Genomic DNA, 20,433 nt, shown 5'->3' with positions numbered 1-20,433 from the left:
CCGGGTCCGGGGTGGGCTGCAGGTTCCGGCTGCCTGATTTCCCGCCCTCCGCCTCTCCACCGCCGCGTCCCACGGTAGCGTCGAGAACGCCAGTCGATAGGGAACTTGAGCATGGAAGGGCGACGCAGGCCCGGACGAGGTGACCTGGAGCCACTATCCCCTCCGGGGTCTCCCAAGGTCCTAGGCTGGGACTGGCCAGATTCCCCGTCCAGGTCCTCTTCTCGCTGATGCACGGGGGAGGGCGGGAAAAGCACGGGTTAGAACCCTCTGAGTTTGGGCGATCGCTGAAAGCCTGGGCCGGGATTTCTGCCGCGGGGGCCTGGGGTCCCCTCCACATGCCTCTCTTATGCCTCCATCCACTCTAAAGAAGAGCCCTTCCCTGCCCGCCCGCCCCCCCCCCTTTCTGAATCTGAAAGTAGCTTTGTGGCTGCCGGGACAGAAAACCTGCGAGGAGGCGACGCGGGGAGATGGGGTGGGGGGCGGTGCCTAGCGCCCAGGCTTAGTGGAGGTCACACGTGGATGTGGAGGGGGATCATTTGCTTCTCTGGCGAGAGTGGGCCTGGGATCTTGAAGGCCGAACCCGGCCGGATGGAAGAGGTGGGGGAGGGGGCATCCCGTCTTCCCGGCTGGGAGAGGCTTAATGGACCCACCAAGGGGTGTGTGCCGGGTGAGGCCGTCGCCTTTGCCAGCAGCCCCTCCCTGGCGGGGCGGGGGCGCCGAATTGCCCAGGGCTGGGGCGGGCCGGGCGCCGCTGGTTCCCGGGGAAGGTTGGAGGGATGTGCGCCCAGGCTGGGGCTGCCCCCCCGCACTCGTCCGCTCCGCCCGCTCGGGGACCGGCCAAAGTGTGGGTGCTGGCGGCGTGTCAGGGCGCGCCGGGGCTGCTTTCCGCGTTCGAGCGCGTGGAGCTCCCGACTCCTGGCAGCTCCGCGCGCACTCCGCTTCCAGGGGCTTGTGTTGTGCCCTGCTCGCTTGTTTGTCTCGTGTGAGCCTCGTAAACCGCCCTGATTTATTACCCAGACTAAATGCTTAATTTGTGAATATGAAACAGATTAAAAGGGGCGGGGGGGGGGGGGAGGGGGCTTGAGGTCGGCATATTTTAGCAATCAGACCAAAGCAGCCAGGCAGATGTTTCAAATTTGTCGACATTTTCAGGCTCATGTGGAAAGCCAGCCAGAATGGTCAAGAGGTCTTCTCCTTCCTTCAACCTGAGAACTTGGCAGTGATCAAAAGGAGGTGATTAGTAGCTCCAGAGAAAAGACACCAGCAGGCAAGGAGTTAACAGAGGCTGAGCTCTTCACCTCCAGGATTGGGATTGGGGTGTGTGTGTGTGTGTGTGTGTGTGTGTGTGTGTGTCTTGGGGGCTGGGGGTCTGTGAGAACTGGTGAGAGCTGGTCACAAAGGCGAGAGAAGTCCTGGCTACAAAAGCTCCCAGAAGCTAACTTTGAAGAACAAAGTAGAGGATCCATTTAAAAGTTAATTCAGTAAATAAACTTCATTGGTGATAAAACAAACAAGAAAGATGGCAACTGAAAATGGCCAAAAGACAGTACAAATAGTTGGACGTGGCCTAAACATGTGCCTTTCACCAGGCAGGTCCCTGCAGCCAGCCACCTCACACAGGCCTCCCTGGAGCACCCTCTCCCTTTGAAAAGCCTTCGTGTGAATAGGCGATATTTTTTGGCATTTGTCATTTTTAGGCAACTTCACACATCAAAGGCAAACACAGTGTTCTTTGCGGCTCCCTGGTTGTAGCCGCCCAGTGAAGCAGATACAATTTCTATAAATTGGCCTTCTCCTCTGGGTTTTGATTGATCATCACCATATGAGATTATTGAAAGTCTAATGTCTTATTTCACTTTCTCCAAGGGGTGAGGAGGGGAACAGTTTATTGGAAGTCAGGCCACGTGAAGACTCTGGTGTTTGTGCAATAGTAATTTCCATTAGCCTGGGTAGATCAGCCTCCAGAAACTCCCATGCATCTCCTGCCAGTTCCTCAGAACCACCCCCCTCCCGCGCCTCTGCCCCCCACTCCAGCGCCTCTGCCCCCCACTCCAGCATCCTTCAGTGGCTAACAGGTACAGTACAAACTAGAGCCTCTGGAGCCTTTGTCACTGTAAGGAGAACATGGCTGTTGGCTAAAATAAGGCACCACAAGATTCATTTTTTTTAAGATTCATTTTTTAAAGCATATTTATTCTAACTCAAGAATTCCCTCTTGAGAATCCTTTCCCATTCCAAACTTTTTTGTTCCCCTTTTGCCTTGATACCATCTTTCATTTTATTAAAGTTGATTATGGTTCCTCTGCCTTGTCCTCAGCCAGACAAAGGCTTAGGGAAAGTCAGAGAACGTGTTAATTATATGTTTCTTGTAAACCGACTTTTCATTTCCCCCTAACACATTTAGTTGGCTTGGTGTTTAGTTTAACACTCAATTGCTGCAAATATGCTGCTTAAAAATGCTGTCTTTATTAAAACAAATAAATGAATGCAAAGACCTTTCTAATTTCAACTCGCGTGGGCTAGAAACAGAAGAGAAGACCGAAATGGAGAGCAAGAAGGAAGGAAAGGCAGTGCGGAAAGGAAAGAAAAGAGACCAGGAAACACACACACACACACACACACACACACACACACACACACATATTCCTTCTGCCATCCCTCCCCCAGCCGAGTTAAACTGGTCCATACAATTGTCCCTCACTGCACCCTGCAGCTCGCCAGCCCGCCTGGATTTTCCATCACTTGGCGCCTAAGGCGATCATTAGCTGAGAATGGACAACCTCTACCTGCTGGCAGCCCATCACTTACCAGTGGGGGGAGGCTGGCTGCAGGCTCCTGTGCCGGGGCTGGGCCCCATTTGCTCAACCCGAGAGGGGTCCTTGGTTCTTGCCCCTGGGTGCATTGGTGCCTAATTAAACTCTATCCAGGGCAACGTGTGCTAAATATACGGAGGCTGAGAGGAAGCTGGGAGGAAGAGGGGGTCATTACCTGGGCAGAGAAAGTGAATCTTCTGAGAGACAGGAGGACTGGGATCCTTCTGATCACACTTTCTGTTTACCTTCAGCAGAGCCACTGAGTGCACATTAACTATCTTGCTGAAATCAAGGAGAAATGGAAATTAGGGAGAAAAAAAATCCAGAGCCCACAGATAACGAAACAGGGCCTGTGTCACCACCAGGCAAGAGGGAGGTCTACCGTAGCTCCAAACAGACAATGCTGGCTGCAGAAAAATGACTCAGGTGCCCTTGTGGCATTGGAGTTATTGCTCATGTGCCATGGCCCCGTCGCATGCGGGAGCTGCAGCTGTATATATAAATGGCTGTGAGGACAGAAAGGAACGGATATGTCAGGAGCCCAAGGACCAGGTGTGTGTTGTGAAGCTAAACAGACCGTGGAAAAGCAGGAGGAGAATCCTCAGCAGAAGGCCAGGGACCCTACTAAAGATCCGGGCCCAGGAATGATCAAAGTGGCCCGACCTGGGTCATTGTCAATTTACTCTGACCCCGGGGTAAAAGTGACAGCCAGCAAATAGAAGTGGATGCATACCTTCTAGAACAGCCAAGCTACCAGGGCTTTAATTGAGCCCCCATTGAACCCAGCTGAAGAAACAGGTTCAGAGGGTGAAAAGAACACTCGCTCAAGGTGACCCATTACTGGCAAGAGTGAGACCAGAACCCAGAGCTCCCTGCTTTGGGAAACGCATAGGAGGAGGAGGGTGACCCATGGTTAGAGGGAGATCCAGGGTGCTCTTGGCCACTGCAGAGGCCCAGTATTTTAACATTTAGTAGGTACTTGCAGTGTACAAAGCACTACTCTGGGCATATGAGGCCCAGTGCTGTGAGACCTCCAAGGAATGTGCAGGGGAGCCACGGTCCTTTTTCTGTGCCTGGTAACAAAGGCTCTTAAAGGACCAGGTTGAGGGGGGCTGGAGAAGGAAAGAGAGAAGCCGACCACTCGCAGGGGTCCGCTTTCATACGCAGCTCACAATGAGGTTTTCCAGCAGGGCAGCCTGGATGGTGAGACTCTTCTCCCCAGGCAGGAGGTGCGAGAGAGGACATCTGGATCAGGCCCTCCACCTCACTTGCCTTGCAATGCCTGCCGGGGAGGCAACTTGCCCCACTCCAGGCGCTCTCTGTTGCCCTGGACAAACAGAGGAGGGTAGCTTATCCCCAAAAGCTCCTGGACAAATGTAGGCTCTCCAGGGGAGCTGGTAAGGGAATACTGCTTCCCTTAACAAAACAAACCCGAGACTCTCCAAGGTTTAGCACTGGAAACAGAATATCCCAGCAGAGAAGGGGAGCTGGTTTCAGCGTGTCCCCCCCACTCGGTACCCCCCAGATTCCACCTGCCCCTTGGGGCGCTCACAGTGTGATCACAGGTGCCCTCCCTGCAGCCATCTGGCCTCGGCCCAGCCTCTGCTCTCGGTTTCCCTAAGCAGAGGCGAAACATGCTGGAACCTTCAAAGCACATTCCTAAACACTAAGGGAGATCTGCAGGGAAGTGAAAACAAAGAGGCCAAGGAGCGCTGGAGCAGTTCAGCTTACAGAGTCTGTGGGCCAACAGGGCTGGCCCAAGTTCAGTCAGACTTCCTGGCTGTGGGCCAGCCAGAGCTGGCAGCGTGCCCTTGCCAGCCCACCACTCAGGCCCGCGTTGGCCCCCAGACCTGGGCACACCCTCGCGCCCAGCCCTGGCATCCCCCCACCCACCTGAGCCCGGCCGACCCCTGGTGGCCCCCTCTCGGCCCGCCCTTTCACCACTCAGGTGGCCAGCTCCAGTGCCAGTCGGCAGCCCCTGCAGGCCCCCAAGCCCACAACTTCCCAGGAGTGAGGGGCTGGCCCTCAGGGTGTCCCGGTGGCTCTGGCGTTGGCCCAGGCCCCTGACGGGTGGCTTTAGGCCTTGAGGAGCCATCTTGGGGGGTGGCTAACACTTGGTCACTTGTTGGCCCTGGCGCACTAGAAGAAGAGCACACCATCCGGCCGAGTGGTGACAGATGTGACATCCGGGCTCCAAGAGATACCTGAACACATAACGGGGAGAGGGTCAGGCCCTCCACACCTAGCCCCTCTTGTGTGTTGGGCATCGCCTTTATGGCCACTGGGGAGTGGCTGGGGGATACCCCAGGGCCTGAGCACCTCCTCAGAGAACTTAAAATGTCCCCAAAGAGAGATAAGCCCCACTTGGCTGAAAACCTCACTGTGCTCACCCTCACTGAAACCTAGAGAGAGAGCAGCCCTGGCTTTTCCTCCTCGGGCTTATATTTTTCAAGCCAAAGAGTGGATGGTGTGCTTTTGCCCACTTTCCACTTATAGCTGGATGAGCAAAGGTTTCCCGCCAACTCTGAGCTGCGGATCTGCTGAACAGGGGCGGGGGGCAACGACTTGGGAACTGGGAATCCTGTGTTCTTTTCTGAGGCTCCACCCAGACAATGTCACAGTGGTGGTGGCAGACACTAAGGGGAATACCTGCCTGTGCCATTAAACTCTGAAGATTGATATCAGGAGTGTGCAGGGGGAAAGTCATCCGGTTCGTCTCTCTGTAGGGAGTCACTGCTCCTGAAATCTTGTTCACCCACCCTGAGATTGAGATCATCTATTAAGGCTAATTCTTTTTTAAAAAAATTATTTTATTTTATTTAAAAAAATCCCAATCCCACAGAAAAATCGAAGGAACAGTACAATGAACACCCATATATGAAGGCAGATTTTCAAAAGCGCTATATTTATTCAACACGCCTACCCTTGGAAAGAATTCAAAACCCCTTCAAAGACCTGAATTAATTTAACTTTATCTTCAAATGTTAGTTAGGAATACTTTGCCCTCGCAGATATGCCGCTCGTCCATCCTTCCTCCCCAGCCCCTCCAGCCCTCAGCACCTTATCAGTGTGCCCTGGTCAGAGTTGACCTTGAATAAATCTTGTGGGGTTCAAATAGCTAAGACCATGCAGTGGTTGGCAGGGTGGAGCCAAGGCTGATGGCCTGGCCTGGAAACCTGGCTCTGCCGCCTGACCCACTGCATGGCTTTAGGCAGTTACTCTCCGGGGCCTCACTTTGCCCTTCTATAAAATGGAAGGTAATAATATGGCAATTCAATTGGTAGATGGACAGAAAACACTTAAAATAGTGCCTGGCATATTTATACACACACACACATACACATATAGAAGATGCTTAATTTTTTTTAAAATTTTTATTTATTTATGATAGTCACAGAGAGAGAGAGAGGCAGAGACATAGGCAGAGGGAGAAGTAGGCTCCATGCACCGGGAGCCCGACGTGGGATTCGATCCCGGGTCTCCAGGATCGCGCCCTGGGCCAAAGGCAGGCGCCAAACTGCTGCGCCACCCAGGGATCCCAGAAGATGCTTAATAGGTATGGGGGTAGGGTGAGGCTGGACACTTAAACACATTAGGTATCAACTTTGCTTTGGTGATTGCATATTGCATGTTGCATGTGAGTCCTTTGGCTCTGAGTTCATTGGTTAGGGCAGGGGAGGCCCCAGGAAACCCAGGATGCAGCTGCATAATCCTCCCCCTGAGAGAATTGCCCCAGCTCAGCTCTGCTCTGAGCTGAAGCAGAGTGGCGTATAAGTGGCACGGGTCTCCCATGGACAGTTTCCACACTCATGGAGAGTTTCTAGCCATGCTTATTAAAAAGGCATTTGGAGGGAAACTCTCCCCCACCCACCTCCCACTCCATTTTCTGGTCTAGCTAGTTGCTGCCCTGCTGATAGAACCATCTTCCGAGATAGAACTAGCATTTTTTTTTTAAGATTATTTATTTATTTATTTATTCATGAGAGACACACACACACAGAGAGAGAGAGAGAGAGGCAGAGACACAGGCAGAGGGAGAAGCAGGCTCCATGCAGGGAGCCTGATGTGGGACTCGATCCTGGGACTCCATGATCACGCTCTGGGCCAGAGACAGGCGCTAAACCTCTGAGCCACCCAGGGATCCCAGAACTAGCATTTATTTAGGGACAGAGCCAAGAAGAGCATCTCTCTCTCTCTCTCTCTCTCTCTCTGAGTTTCAGGCTCATAGAAGGCCCACTTTGGGCCCGAGGTCAGAGTCGGACAGCAGACAAGTGGGTCTCAGGCGTCCCCCTGGTCTGATAAGCCAGAGAGGGTCCCTCAGACAAACTTGTCCTGGATGCTCTTCACATAGGACTGGTTGAGTGGTGGATGTCTTAACAGCCAGAGGCAAGAGAGGATGCAGGAAAGATAAAGAAATTTGTTTAAAGGTATACTTTGGTCTGTGCTATAAAATATTGTGCCTAATGTTAGGCTTTGATGGCTGTAATATCTGACCTTGACATTGTAGTGTTTCTGCCATATAATTCAATTAACGTGTGATGCTGGCACGATGCCAGAGAGTCAAACGTTCTGACAGCTCTCGGAAGCCACGTAAGTCCCTTTGAAGTTCCCCCCAGTGAACTAGCATGCGGAGACATCTCCTAAGGTGGAGGACAGCCCTTGATACGGGGCACAGAAATTCAGCTGGGTTGCGGTGACATTGGATGGCACTGGCCAAGCCACCTGCTGACTGGTCATGGTCCTAGAGGCCTGCTGTGGTTTCCAAGGGCCGCAACCACTGTGAGTGGCTCCTCGAGGAAGAATAACTCATCCTTCATTGGGGAAAACATGAGGAGGTCTCCTGTGTGCAGATTTTTCTCCACAAAATGTTTTCTTCTCTGTCCACTTTGCCTATCACCAAGTCACCGAGCTTCATGCAAGAACATAAATTAGATAAGGGGCATATTACCTAAGGACAGAAAGGACTATATGCATCCACTCTGCACATAATTGACACTCACTGTGCACCTACCAAGGCTTTGGGCATTTATAGCAGGGAACAAACTGGTGTCTTGGCCATTCATAAAACTTCATTTCACCAGAGAGAGAGAATAAAGGAGCAAAAATATGTATGTAATATTTTAGGTTGTGGTAAGTATTATGAAGAATTAAGGAGGGTCGGGATGCCTGGGTGGCTCAGTAGGTCAGGCGTCTGACTCTTGATTTCTTCTCAGGTCATGATCTTGTGGTCATGAGGTTGAGCCCCATGCTGGGCTCTGCACTCAGCATGGAGTCTGCTTGACCATCTCCCTCTTTTTTGTTTTTAAGATTTTATTTATTCTTTTTTTTTTAAAGATTGCATTTATTTATTCATGAGAGAGAGAGAGAGAGAGAGAGAGAGAGGCAGAGACACAGGCAGAGGGAGGAGCAGGCTCCATGCAGGGAGCCTGACGTGGGACTTGATCCCAGGCCTTCAGGATCACACCCTGGACTGAAGGCGGCGCTAAACCGCTGAGCCACCTGGGCTGCCTAAGATTTTATTTATTCTAATGAGAGACGCAAAGAGGCAGAGACTTAGGCAGAGAGAGAAACACTCCTTGCGGGGAGCCTGGTGCAGGACTCCATCCCAGGAGCCCAGGATCATGACATGAGCTGAAGACAGGTGCTCAACCACTGAGCCACCCAGGTGCCCCTGTCCCTCTCCCTTCTGCTCCTCCCCCTGCTCCCTCACTTTCTCTCTCTCTTAAAAAATAAATAAATAAATAAATAAATAAATAAATAAATAAATAAATAAATAAAATCTTTTAAGAAAAGAATTAAGAAGGGTAAGGGAATAGAGAAAGGTGGGATGTTCTTTTAGCTGGTAGATTGTGCATTAGGAGTCTGGGCTTGATAGAGTCACATGCTTAAGTGGTGTATCAGTCAGTGCTTGCTACCATAATGCCGTATAACAAACCACCTCAGAACTCAGTAGTTTACATCAATAAGTATTTTTTTCTCACATATGTATCTGTGAGTCACCTGTGATTAGCTCTTCTAGAGTGTGCTCAACTGGGCTTGACTCTGGATTGTGGGTTGGGTCCAGTCTGCTATATGTGTCTCTTATCCTCCATGAACAAGTGGACAACCTAGAAGATGTTCTTCTTGGGGCAGTGGCAAAAGTGCAAGAGGGGAGAGTGGAAAGGCCGTGCCTGGTTAAGTCCTAGTCTCAGAACTTGCACACTGTTCTGCTTACATTCCATTGGCCAAAAGATGTTCTGCAATCTGAATGTCGATGGGATGGGAGGCACACTCCACCTCTAGCTGGATGAGTTGTGAAGTCACATGACAAAAGGGTGTGGCTACAGGGCAGGAGAATTGGGAACAGTAATGCAATCTGAAACAGATGGTTCAAACCCAAACTATGTATCTCTAGCTTTGGCATTTATATATACAAATACATACTATCAAATGATATAACCACCTTTGCTGGAATCTTCTGTTTTGGATTAAATTTAAATAAATCCATGCAATAATTACACATTAGCATTCCTAAGGTGGTTTGTTATGGGACCAGAGGCTTCTGGGTCATGGCCACAAACCTCAGGAAACCTGGGAAGATGGACCACAGATCATCCCAGTGCTCAGAGAGAAGCATTGAGAACTGATTGAGAACTTTCTTCCTGCTTGGGCTTCCCTTGCAGGACTGCTGCAGGTGGGAAAAACCAGAGGAGACCCCCAGACCCAGTAAGTGTCCTTCTGGCCTCTGAGCATGTCCTAGAGTGACACAGATCTGGAGTAGGCCCCAGGAGGTGTCACACGGGGCCTCACTGTACTACCAACTAGATGTTTAGCTAACCTCCTTGGCAGTCTAGGATAGATAGTCATGTGTTCGTTGTATAAGGGCATCCAGAACTTTCTTGCAGCTCCTTTCCTCTTTATGCAGCCTTCACTTTCTCATGCTCTCCTTGAATAATGTGAGAGGGATCCCAATGTGTCTCTTCAGAAAGTGATGATGTTTAAAATCGGGCCTCTCTTCAATGAATTCCTCCAGAGCCCTGCAGTCAGCCAAGTACTGGAACCTGGCCCCTTCCTTTAGGAAGGAAAGCTTGCTGTTCAATTGATTCTGATGGCTAATGGAATCTAATCGCCTTTGGCCAAAGTGATTCCAATCAAAGGAATCCACTGTCTAAAAATTCAAGGTGGCAACCTCAAGATTTACATCTGGTAAGCAAAGATGATGGAGGCCAGGGGCAGATGTTTAATGGTGGGGCCCCATGAGGATTCAGACCATCTCTTATTTGGGAGAATTCTGGCTCCCATCTCCAAAGGTGTGTGAGGTGATCCATCTTCTGTAACTAATCCTACCCTAGAACTGGGAGGGGGACCAGCTGGATGTAACCGCCTTACAGATATGCTACCATTATGGAGCGTGTTGGCCATTCCTGACTCTGCAACTGGGTCTCTGATTCCACTGATGACTGCCTGATTTAACTGGGTCTATCTTGAACTGATCCATGTCAGAACCTCCCTTGGCTTTGTTTCTTTGTCACTCTCAGTGTTAATCTGTCTGCAACTCTATCCCAGAGGCCCTTCTGTGCTTACAGCCTTCATTCCCCATTAGATGATGATAATGACGATGGTGATGATTCACTTTTTGTTCAAGCCAGCTAGCTACATGGAAAAGCACACATGCCATTCGTGTGCAGCTTGATGACCATACCCATTTAGCGAGTACCCAGATCAGGAAACTGAACACCACCAGCACCCCAGAAATCAATTTGTGCCCTCTTCCAGGTACTGTGGCCCCAAAAATAACTGTTGTCCTAACTTTTTTTTTTTTAACATTTTTTATTCTACTTTTTAAAGTAATCTCTACACCCAATGTGGGGCTCAAACTCACAGCCTGAGATCAAGGGTCACACACTCCACCAATTGAGCACACTAGGCACCCCTGTTCTCCTAACTCCTAATAGCATTGATTAGCATTGTCTGATTTAGGACTTAACACAAACAGAATCTGCAGTGTGACATTTTGGTGTCTAGCTTCTTTTGTCCCACATTACACTTATAAGTTTCATCCACAGTGTATATAGTGTGGTTCATTCATTCTCTTTGCTATGTAGTATCCCACTGTGTGAAAACACCTTTATTTATTTGTCTACTGTTCTATTGTGTGGTTTTTTTTAAGATTTTATATATTTATTCATGAGAGACAGAGAGAGGCAGAGACATAGGCAGAGGGAGAAGCAGGCTTCCTGCGGGGAGCTCGATGTGGGACTTGATCTCAGGACCCCAGGATCATGACCTAAGCCAAAGGCAGACGGCTCAACCACTGAGCCACCCAGGCATCCCTACTGTTCTATTGTTGATGGGCGTGTGGGCAGCTTTGCTTTGGAGCTATTGCTGATAGTACCACTATGAACACTCGAGCACATGCCTTCTGGTGAATAGATGGACACGTTGCTGTTGTATGTGTACCTACAAGTTGTATTGCCAGGTTATAACTCAGGCCTCTGTTCAGCTTTGACAGGGCCAAAGTTTTCCAAGGCAGTCATGCCCATGTATACTCCCACAACCAAGTATGAGAGCTCTCCTTGCCAGAACTTGGGATTTTCGCTTTTTCCTTTTAGGCATTCCCGTGGACCCTGTTAGGTTTCAAAGTAATTTCCTTCCTTGAAAATTCTCCCAAGTGTCTCTCGTAAAGCCATCATGGGGAAAATGTTAGCTGATGCCCTGGGACGTAAGAGCCTGTGGTTTTCTTGTACTTTTCAGGAAAATCTGAGATTTGGTCCTTGATCTTTAAAAACAGTAGCTTTTGGAAACAGGGAAAACAAACTGGATCAGAGTCCAAGCCCCCCGCTCCCCTTCCCTGGGCCTGATCCCCCTCTACGCTAGTTTCCACAAGCTGCAGGGAAATCTACCAGGCAGCCTCAGTTCCTGGGCCCCCTGCCTGCCGATGGTCTTCCTCTCCCTGACAGCCGGCTCCAGGTGGACCTCCTCCAGAGAGCCACTTGCAAACTCCTGGTGTAAGTTTAATTGTCCCAGATGTCCTTTGTGTTCAAAGCAGTCATGAACCCAGCTGAGATTTGTAGGAGTGGGGGCATCGACTCGTGGTGGAAAGAGTGTCAATAACCTGCAGCTGTGTACCTCGTGGGGTGGTTTTCTTTTTTTTTTCCCAACGATTTTATTTATTTATTCAGGAGAGACACAGAGAGAGGCAGAGACATAGGTGGAGGGAGAAGCAGGCTCCGAGGGGAGCCCAATGCAGGACTCGATCCTGGGACCATGGGATCATGCCCTGAGCCAAAGGCAGGTGCTCAACCACTGAGCCACCCAGGCATCCCTCATGGGGTGGTTTTCAAGATGAAATGAGTTGATCTCTTTGAAGTGCTGGGCCAACGTGGATTCTCCTTCTAGTCTGAGGCCTGGGAGCTCATGGGGCAAAGTCAGTGCTGGCTGCCGGGTTCTCAGTTGGAGTTGTCTACTGGGCTGTAGGGATGGGGTAAAGGGACAATCATTCTTGGTTTCTAGTCATTTCTAGTCCCTTTGCATAGTTGGTACAGGGCAGCAGAGGGGCACCTTCTGATTCCCTGATGGGGGTTACTGGCTACACGAGGTGTCCCATGGTTTCCCTGTGATCCCGTATCAGCCCTGCCCATGGGCCTGGTCTCAACTAGAAGCTTCTTGAGCTCCAAATGAGAACACTGGCTGAGGACACAATGTCTTCAGGTCAGACATCCTGGTGTGGGGCCCTCGGGAGGTCTACCTATGTTGGGATGGAGAGAGTCGGGAGCTGAAGAAGTCAACGGTAGACCATTTAGGCCAGCTCGCTGGCTCCCAGAGGGAGGTGGGGCATGGATTACCCTCCAGAGCTGCCTCCCAGAGTAACTCAGGATGAGGCAGCATTAAAAGGGAGCCTGGGAAGGCAGAACAGAGGAGGGAGAACCATCATATGTGTCCTACAATCTGCTGTCATTTGAGAAAGGAGTGGTTGAGAGCTGTCACTGAGGAAGGGTCCCATTTACCCCTCTGGCTCAAGCTCTTATTCTGGAAAAAGGCAATGGAGCTTGTGCTTGGCAGTGTGAGGAAGCTGCTCTGTCTGGTCCTCCTGCTTCTCTTTCTGGGGCTCCTTCACCTCCCCCATCACCACCACTAGCCTCACGTCGGCTGACTGGAGTTCAGAGCAGAGGGTGTGTGAGGCATGGAGCTGCGTATCTATGCAACAGTTTGACCACTGGAGCTCCCATTACTGGGCCCCTTCCACACACCAGACACTGAGCTGAGGGCGGGAAATGGTCCCCAGGCCTCCATGATGCTGGCCGGGGAGCACAGGTTGATGGGTACACACCACTTGCCTGAGTGAGTGACACACACATGAGCACCTTGGGAATCTATGGCAGAGAAGGTCTCTGAGGACCCAGGAGGCCAGGAAGGGATCCCCACACAGAGTAACTAGGCTAGGCCGTACTGTAGGCTTCCCATCCACTCATAGCTTCGTGTCGCAGGTGCCCCATCTGTACAATGGGGGTGACGAGGTGCCTACCTCAGGTGTCATGAGGATGAAATGTGGGGGTGCAGATAAGCACAAGCTAGGCACAGTCAGCCCTTAATCAGGTGGGGCTTCAGGTAGGGATTTGCATCAGCAGGAGCCAGGGAAGAAAGGTGGGGTGACCGAGATGGAGAAGCCAGCAGGAGGCCAGACAGTGATGGAGGGGCAGTCTGCTCCAGGGATGGGCTGAGAGACGGGGGTGGGGGTGGTTGGGGGTGGTGGTGTGCTGTTCATTGTTCCTGCCCCCCAGGTAAGGACAGTAGAGGAGCTTCCACCCCACCCCCACCTCTACCTCCCCAAGACCTCCCAGCTCCTCCTTCCCTCCCTCCAGACTGGTTCACCTTCTCCCCGAGGCATTTCCTGGTGGCTCCACCCATTGCTCTGCCTCCTCTTACAGACTTGGCCTGGCCCCAGCCACCACTGAGGCCTGCCCCTCGAGGACCAGCTCCTCCTATTTCTACTCACCAGGACAAAAGTCCCCATTCTCCTTAAGTGTCAGACCTTGGAGGAGAGGAAAAACCATCAGTTTGGGAGTGTGGGCTCAGCAGCTTTGTGACCTCAGGAGAACTACTTAACCTCTCTGGGTCGATTTCCTCGTCTACAAAAAGGATAATAATCATGACTAATTACTTGTTTTGACTGTACTCCCACAAGGATTAAATAGGGGAATGCATTAAATATGCACCTGGTACTTAGTAGATGCTTAATAAAAGGTGGCTATTTTCATAATGGTGCTGTGGCTGTGTATCCTGTAGGTATTAGGTATTTGATTCATCAATGTTCAGGGATTTGACTGGCAGAGGGGGCCGCTTATTGTTAGAGGCTGAATAATAAAAAATAAAAAAATTTTAAAAAAAAGGAGGTCTTTCTTCTTGATGACTCAGGGAGAGCACACCCTTCCTCCTTTACCTCCTGAGGTACCCTGTGCTATGCCCCAGAATTGGAAACAGCAGATACAGACACAGTGGAGCAGGGTGGGGGAGTGAGGCAGCCAGAGCAAAGAAACAGTTCGGGATAAAGGATTTTCCCATTTCCTTGAGGGCTCCGCCGCAATATACATGAAAGTACACCTTCTTCCAAAATTTTTGGAAGGAAACCTTTCTACAGTATGTTTCAAGGAGATGTATCAGTTAGTTACTACTGTGTAACAAAGTACCCTACAATGTAGTGGCTTTAAACATCCGTGTATTCTCCCTCACTGTTTGGCAGTTCCCGCACACAGCTGGTGGCTCACACAGCACAGGTGCAGTCAGCTGGAAGACTCCTAGGGAAGGCACACTGGGGCATAGTGCACAGTCTGGCAGTTGGCACCAGCTCCCAGGTGGGGTGAAAAGTGGCTCCCCTCCCTGTCACCTCACATCCTTTAGTACCTGAGACTCGGGATCCCTGGGTGGCACAGCGGTTTAGTGCCTGCCTTTGGCCCAGGGCACGATCCTGGAGATCCGGGATCGAATCCCACATCGGGCTCCAGATACATGGAGCCTGCTTCTCCCTCTGCCTATGTCTCTGCCTCTCTCTCTCTGTGTGACTATCATAAATAAATAAAAATTAAAAAAAAAAAAGTACCTGAGACTCGCTTCTTTCTGGGGCTGTTTTCAGAACTGCCTGAAAGAGTGAAGCAGATGGCTGCATGGTCTCTCAGGACCTTGCTTCTGAAGTCAGACAGCATCACTTCTCCTGGGCCCTGTGTGGCCAAAGCAGGTCCCTGGGCCAGCCCAGATTCTAGGGGAGGGGATGTAGAGTCCATAGTGTCTTAGTTTGCCTGGACCGCCATAACAAAGTACCACATGCTGGGGGTGTTGGAGGGGCTTCAATGACAGAAATATACTGCCTCACATTCTGGAAGCTACAAGTCCGAGATCAAAGTGTCAGTGGGGTTGGCTTCTGAGGCCTCTCTCCTGGGCTTGTAGACAGCCACCTTCTCACTGTGACCTCACATGGTCTTCCCTCTGGGTGTGTCTGTGTCCCTATTTCTTCTTTTTATCAGGACACCAGACAGATTGGATTAGGGCCCACCCTCATGACCACATTTTAATTTAATTTCCTCTTTAAAGACCCTAATTCCAAACACAGTCATATTCTGAGGTACCAGGGATTAGGACTTCAGTATGTGGATTTAAGGGGACACAATTCAGCCCATAACACAACCCCCTTGGTTGGAGGAGCTATAGAGAAGTAGTGGCCATGTTTAAACTACTACAGGGGATTATATAGTACACAACCATAGCAAATGCTCATGCATGCCAGCTGCTAGAATTACTATTTTATTACCTTCACATTGTGAGGTTAGTGACGAAACACTTCCACTAGAGGCCTTAACCCCCACAACTCACCCTCTCCAGCAATCACGCACCTTCCCCAGGGTGGCTGCCTCTAACGCCTGACAGCAGACTGCAGAGACCTCACCCGTCTTGCCCACCAATCTTCCCACTGGCTCAGCTGGCCTTAAGTGGACTGTGTGGGCAGCCTTCCAGAACTGGACAAGCCAGGCTGGCCTCAACAGCTTTTATCACCCCCACGTGCCCAACCACAACATACCCCTCCACCCTGTGCCTGACCAGTAGCCTCCCCAGTGCCTGGAGCGTCTTTTCCAGGGCATTCTGCCTTGAGAGCACATAGACTCATTCCCATAGCACCTGACTTATACATAGGGTGTGTTTCATAAGCATTTGTATAATTTCAGAATCTTCACGGTCCCCTTAAGGCCCTAGCTCAAATCTCAAAGTCGCAAAGAGCCCAGTGGGACTTCGGAAGGTTTCTTCCATCACAGCTTCTCTGATGCTCTTTCCTCCCCTCCTGCCCCTTACCTGAACCCGCTCCACAGCTGCCGTCCTCACCAGCTAGCACCTTCCAAGGATGCGGGGTTTTGACATTGAACCTGACTTATACCTGCTGTGGATTGTTGGGACAGTGGTACAGGGAGAGAGGAAGCATTTCTGCTCCACCTGAACCTTACACTCATGCGCACACACACACACACACACACACACACACATACTGGGAACCCATTCTGTGCCCCAGCCAGTATCTCCTCCCAGGCTGTGCCCCTGCATTTCCAAAGCAAGATAAATGAAGCCAAGTCAGACACAGCTACAGGTGCAGCCACACCAAGAGAAATGAGAACATGGGGAAGGAAACCAGGAGAAGAAAAGGCAGGGCAGTTGGGGGAGGTCAAGTGCCATATTCCTTGCAGCACTGAGGAGTGCACAGTGCAGCTTAGAGACTCAGGGATGATGGCACCCAACAGAGAAGGCCCACAAAGCTCACAGCAGTTGCCAGAGCCTCAGCTCTGTAGGGCAGAGGATTTTATTCTATTCGTGAACAGCGTCGTGAGCTGATAGTGAATACACGGAAGACTTCACCACGAAATGTGTGTAAGCCACCACAGCATCCCTACTGACCCTACATGGCCCTCCCTGCCCACAGTGCTCTGGTGGAGGGTCCCTGGGATCCTGTGCCACCCCCATCCCCACCACCACAGTTGCACACACAGCTTGGTGGCAGGCCACATGTGACATCCCCTTGAAAGTGGGAGAGGCATGTTCATCCAGAAGAGGAATTCACCCAGGGATTTCAAGAAAGAGACAGAATGGGGATTTCTGATCCTTGTGACCCATTTTGCAAAAGTCGCGGTTTCTTCCCCAGTGGATGTCTCGAAACCTCTAAAAGGAAGGTCAGCAAGTGTCTGAGACTCCCAGGCCTCGGAGTTGCCCCGGGGCCCAGGAACGAGGTCAGACGTGCTAACCGCCGTGCTGTGGCCAAAAGCTCCTGGCATGCCAAGCAGTTCTGCTAAGGCAGAATGTGTTCTCCAAACAGTCTGGCTGGTCAGTCAGGCTTGGGGCAGCAGTGGGTAGCAACAGGCGAAGTGTGACGCTGGGCTTGGCCCCAAAGTTTGGGCCTTTGTAAACCAGCACGCCCGCTTCGCTCTCTATTCTGAGGTGCCTGCTGGGAAAACATCTCTACCCAGGGTGGTGAGGGATCTAAGCCCTGGTGACAGGGAAGTTGAAATTGTCGAGACCAGCGGCTGGAGGCTGCTAAGAATATCCAGCCACAGATCTGACCACAGGCCAGCAAATGCCCCGCGGCTTCCGTGGCCCTCCAGGCACGGGTGGCGGGAGCTTACTGGGCAGCCGGTGCTCCTGGAGTCTCCCCAGTTGGAAGTGTACAGGCGAGGAAGTCAAGAATCCAGTAAAAAACAAAACAAAACAAAAAAAACAGGGCAGCCCCGGTGGCTCAGTGGTTTAGCACCGCCTTCGGTCCAGGAAGTGATCCTGGAGTCCCGGGATCGAGTCCCACATTGGGCTCCCTGCATGGAGCCTGCTTCTCCCTCTGCCTGTGTCTCTGCCTCTTTCTGTGTCTCTCATGAATAAATAAATAAAATCTTAAAAACAAAACAAAAAACATGAGTAAGCCTGCCCTGCCCTCAAGGCATATATAATCTGTGGAGGGAGGACATTGACCTACCAGAGGGGACTCACTGGATGTGAGAGATGAAAGCAGGGACAGCCATACAGAGGGGACACGAGGTTCCAAGTGCAAAGGAGAGAGCCCGCCCTGGCTTCCCGCAACCAGATGGGTGGATCTGTGGCCTGGCAGCTGGTGGCCCACCAGAGACAGGAGCCCTCCAGAGCCCTGGAGACACTGGCTTTCCTCCCTCCTGGGCCCTTGGTTTCTGCCTCTGCAAAGCCAGGGGTTTGGCTCAGGTCCACAAACGTGTTGCGGTCAAAGGTGACTCCCAGGTTCCTGGATCCCAGTCCATGCATCACGGCATATAATGAGCAGGTGGTCAGCAGGAGCAGCAAGAGGAAGCAGGGTTAGAGGACTAGTGGGAGAAGGAGGCTGGTGGTGGTGGTGGGGGGGGTTACGCGCGTGCGCAATGGTAGGGAGAGGCTGCCCTCGGATAGGGGGGAGTGACAAGTCCAATTTGGCTGGAGTGGAAGGAAGTTCCTGTAGAGGAGAGGAAGATAAGAGGAAAGACAGGGTGGGGGCCTGGCCATCCGCCAACGCTGCCTGCTTTCCGCTCTTACTCTGGAGTCCTGGGCCACGGGCAGGGCTGCCGCGAAGCTGCGCCGTGCATCCTCAACCCGGGTGGGGGCCTGGCCACCGGCCAACGAGGCCTGCTTTCGGCCTGAAAGTTTGCTTCTGTTCACGTGATCTTCCCCTGTGCCTCCGGGCTGTGTCTAGAATAACCTCGCTGCCCTGTTCTCTCCCAGCCTCACTCCACCAGAGAGTGTCCCCACCCTCCTGCAGCCAGGTCTCCCACACAGAGCTCTAATACAATTAGAAGCCGTATTCTTTCTCCCCCCTTTTGTTTCTGGACGTTTTGCTTTATTGTATTTTTTTTATTTTGTTAACATTTTATTGAAGTGCAGTGCACCGACATTAAAGTGGATGAATCCTAAGTGTACAGCTTGATGAATTTTTACAAGCTGAACACACCCGTGTATCCTGCATCCAGATCAAGATGCAGAATATTCCCCCCCACCCCCCCAATTCCCCTTCGTGCTCCTCCCTCTACCGCAGCCCCAGCGCTGACTTCTGGCACACCTTAGATTGGCTTCCACTTTAGACTGGCTTTGCCCACTTGAAAACTTGATGTACATGGAATCCTAGTGTGCGTGTTCTTTTGTGTAGCATGTCTTTCATGGGGTGAACCCATGTCGCCCGTGCTGGCTTTGTATAAAAGAATCTTCCCAGGCAGCTGCCCACTCGAGGCAGGTAATGAAGACTGAGATTCCGGAGATCCCTCTGGCCTGTGGAATCCTTCGAGGAAATCTTGGAGAATCCCTTAGTAGAAGCAGTAGAGGGCCCACGGAGACGTGGGGGTGGGGGGGTAGGGGAGGGCTATTGTGGATGTTTTGCACAAATGACGTGCTAAGCATTGTGTTCGGTGCTGCAAGGGATAACAAAGTGGAAGACAGGAGGGAATGAAGGGAACACGAGGCTGGATCTAGAGAGATGGACCAGGTTATATAGAAGAGGGTCTTAAATGGCAAGAGGAGAAAAGAAAGTAGCTCTCCCTTGCCCGCCTCCTTGGAGGAGGGAGAGACTGAAGCTCTGGAGGGGCGTGACTCCTGCCTCCCTAACGCACATCCTCCAGGCCACCTGGGCTCTTCTGGGAGTCTCTGTTAGCTAAAGATTGGAAGGAGGTGAGGTCCTTGCCTTGGGGGAAGAGACATTTGGAGTTTCATTGTCCCAGGGTCTGCGAAGCTTTTCCAGTGTGTGTGTGTGGGGGGGGGGGAGCTTCATTCCTAGGGTGCTTGCTGCCAGATGGGCAGTTCTTGCTTCCACCTGCATGATGGCAGGGGTTAGAGGTTCAGAGAGAGGGAGGAGGCACCCCAGAGATTGAGATTGGCAGAGACACTTGAGAATCCCAGAATCCCAAATCCAGAGAGGATGAGTGACTCACCCAAGGTCACACACCCAGGGAGCCAGCTTTAGGAACCAGATCTCTTGTCCCCTCCATGGTTCTTTCCATTCCTGCATACCAACCCCTCACTTTATAAAGAGTCCAGTGTTGCCACCAAAAGAGTTGAATTCCCTCATTTTTGAAAGGTGCTATGAATTCAGTTCTATATTGTGGACCGGGGCAAAGATGTTGTGAGCAGGCATGACATTATAATTCATGTCCCATTTTTTCTATTTATCTTTGCTGGGTTTTGTGTATCTTTGGAAGCATCCTTAAATCATTATTGGAACAAAGTAGGGCAAAAAATAATAATATATAATTACAAATGAGGAATAGACAGTGTGATCCTATTAATTGCCTTCCCCGCAACCCTTATTCTTGGTATTTTCAGAATAATTAAAAGATTAGGCTTCCGTCAGTGGAGGTAGTGGGTTAACGCTGAACCCCAAACAGTCACATCACCTACTCTAGAAATGGCCCAGTGCCACCTGCCGCCTGCGACGCTCTCTGAGTAACACCAAGGGCTGTGCTCCAGTCTCTGAGTATTTACTCTCTTCAGAGGAGAAACTCTGGCAACGGCTGTAAAATAAACCCCAAAGCAGGGAAGAAGCCGACGAGAGGAAATACTCGGTGGTGCATTAATCATAGTCGTCAGCCCTAGAGCAGAGGACAGAGGCTGGATCGAGCAAAGACAGAACCTA

The 20,433-nt window shown here is 51.1% G+C and overlaps 1 protein-coding gene across 2 annotated transcripts in view; it reads left to right on the top strand.

The window, feature by feature from the left end:
- BCOR (BCL6 corepressor) overlaps positions 1 to 20,433 on the top strand; it is a 114,181-nt gene that overhangs the window by 31,390 nt on the left and 62,358 nt on the right. The gene's annotated exons all lie outside the window — the stretch shown is intronic.

The sequence above is a fragment of the Canis lupus genome, chromosome X, assembly GCF_011100685.1.
Source record: "Canis lupus familiaris isolate Mischka breed German Shepherd chromosome X, alternate assembly UU_Cfam_GSD_1.0, whole genome shotgun sequence".
In the NCBI taxonomy this organism is placed as follows: Eukaryota; Metazoa; Chordata; class Mammalia; order Carnivora; family Canidae; genus Canis; species Canis lupus.
Note: the sequence above shows the minus strand (reverse complement) of the source record. Positions and strands in the feature narration are given on the sequence as shown.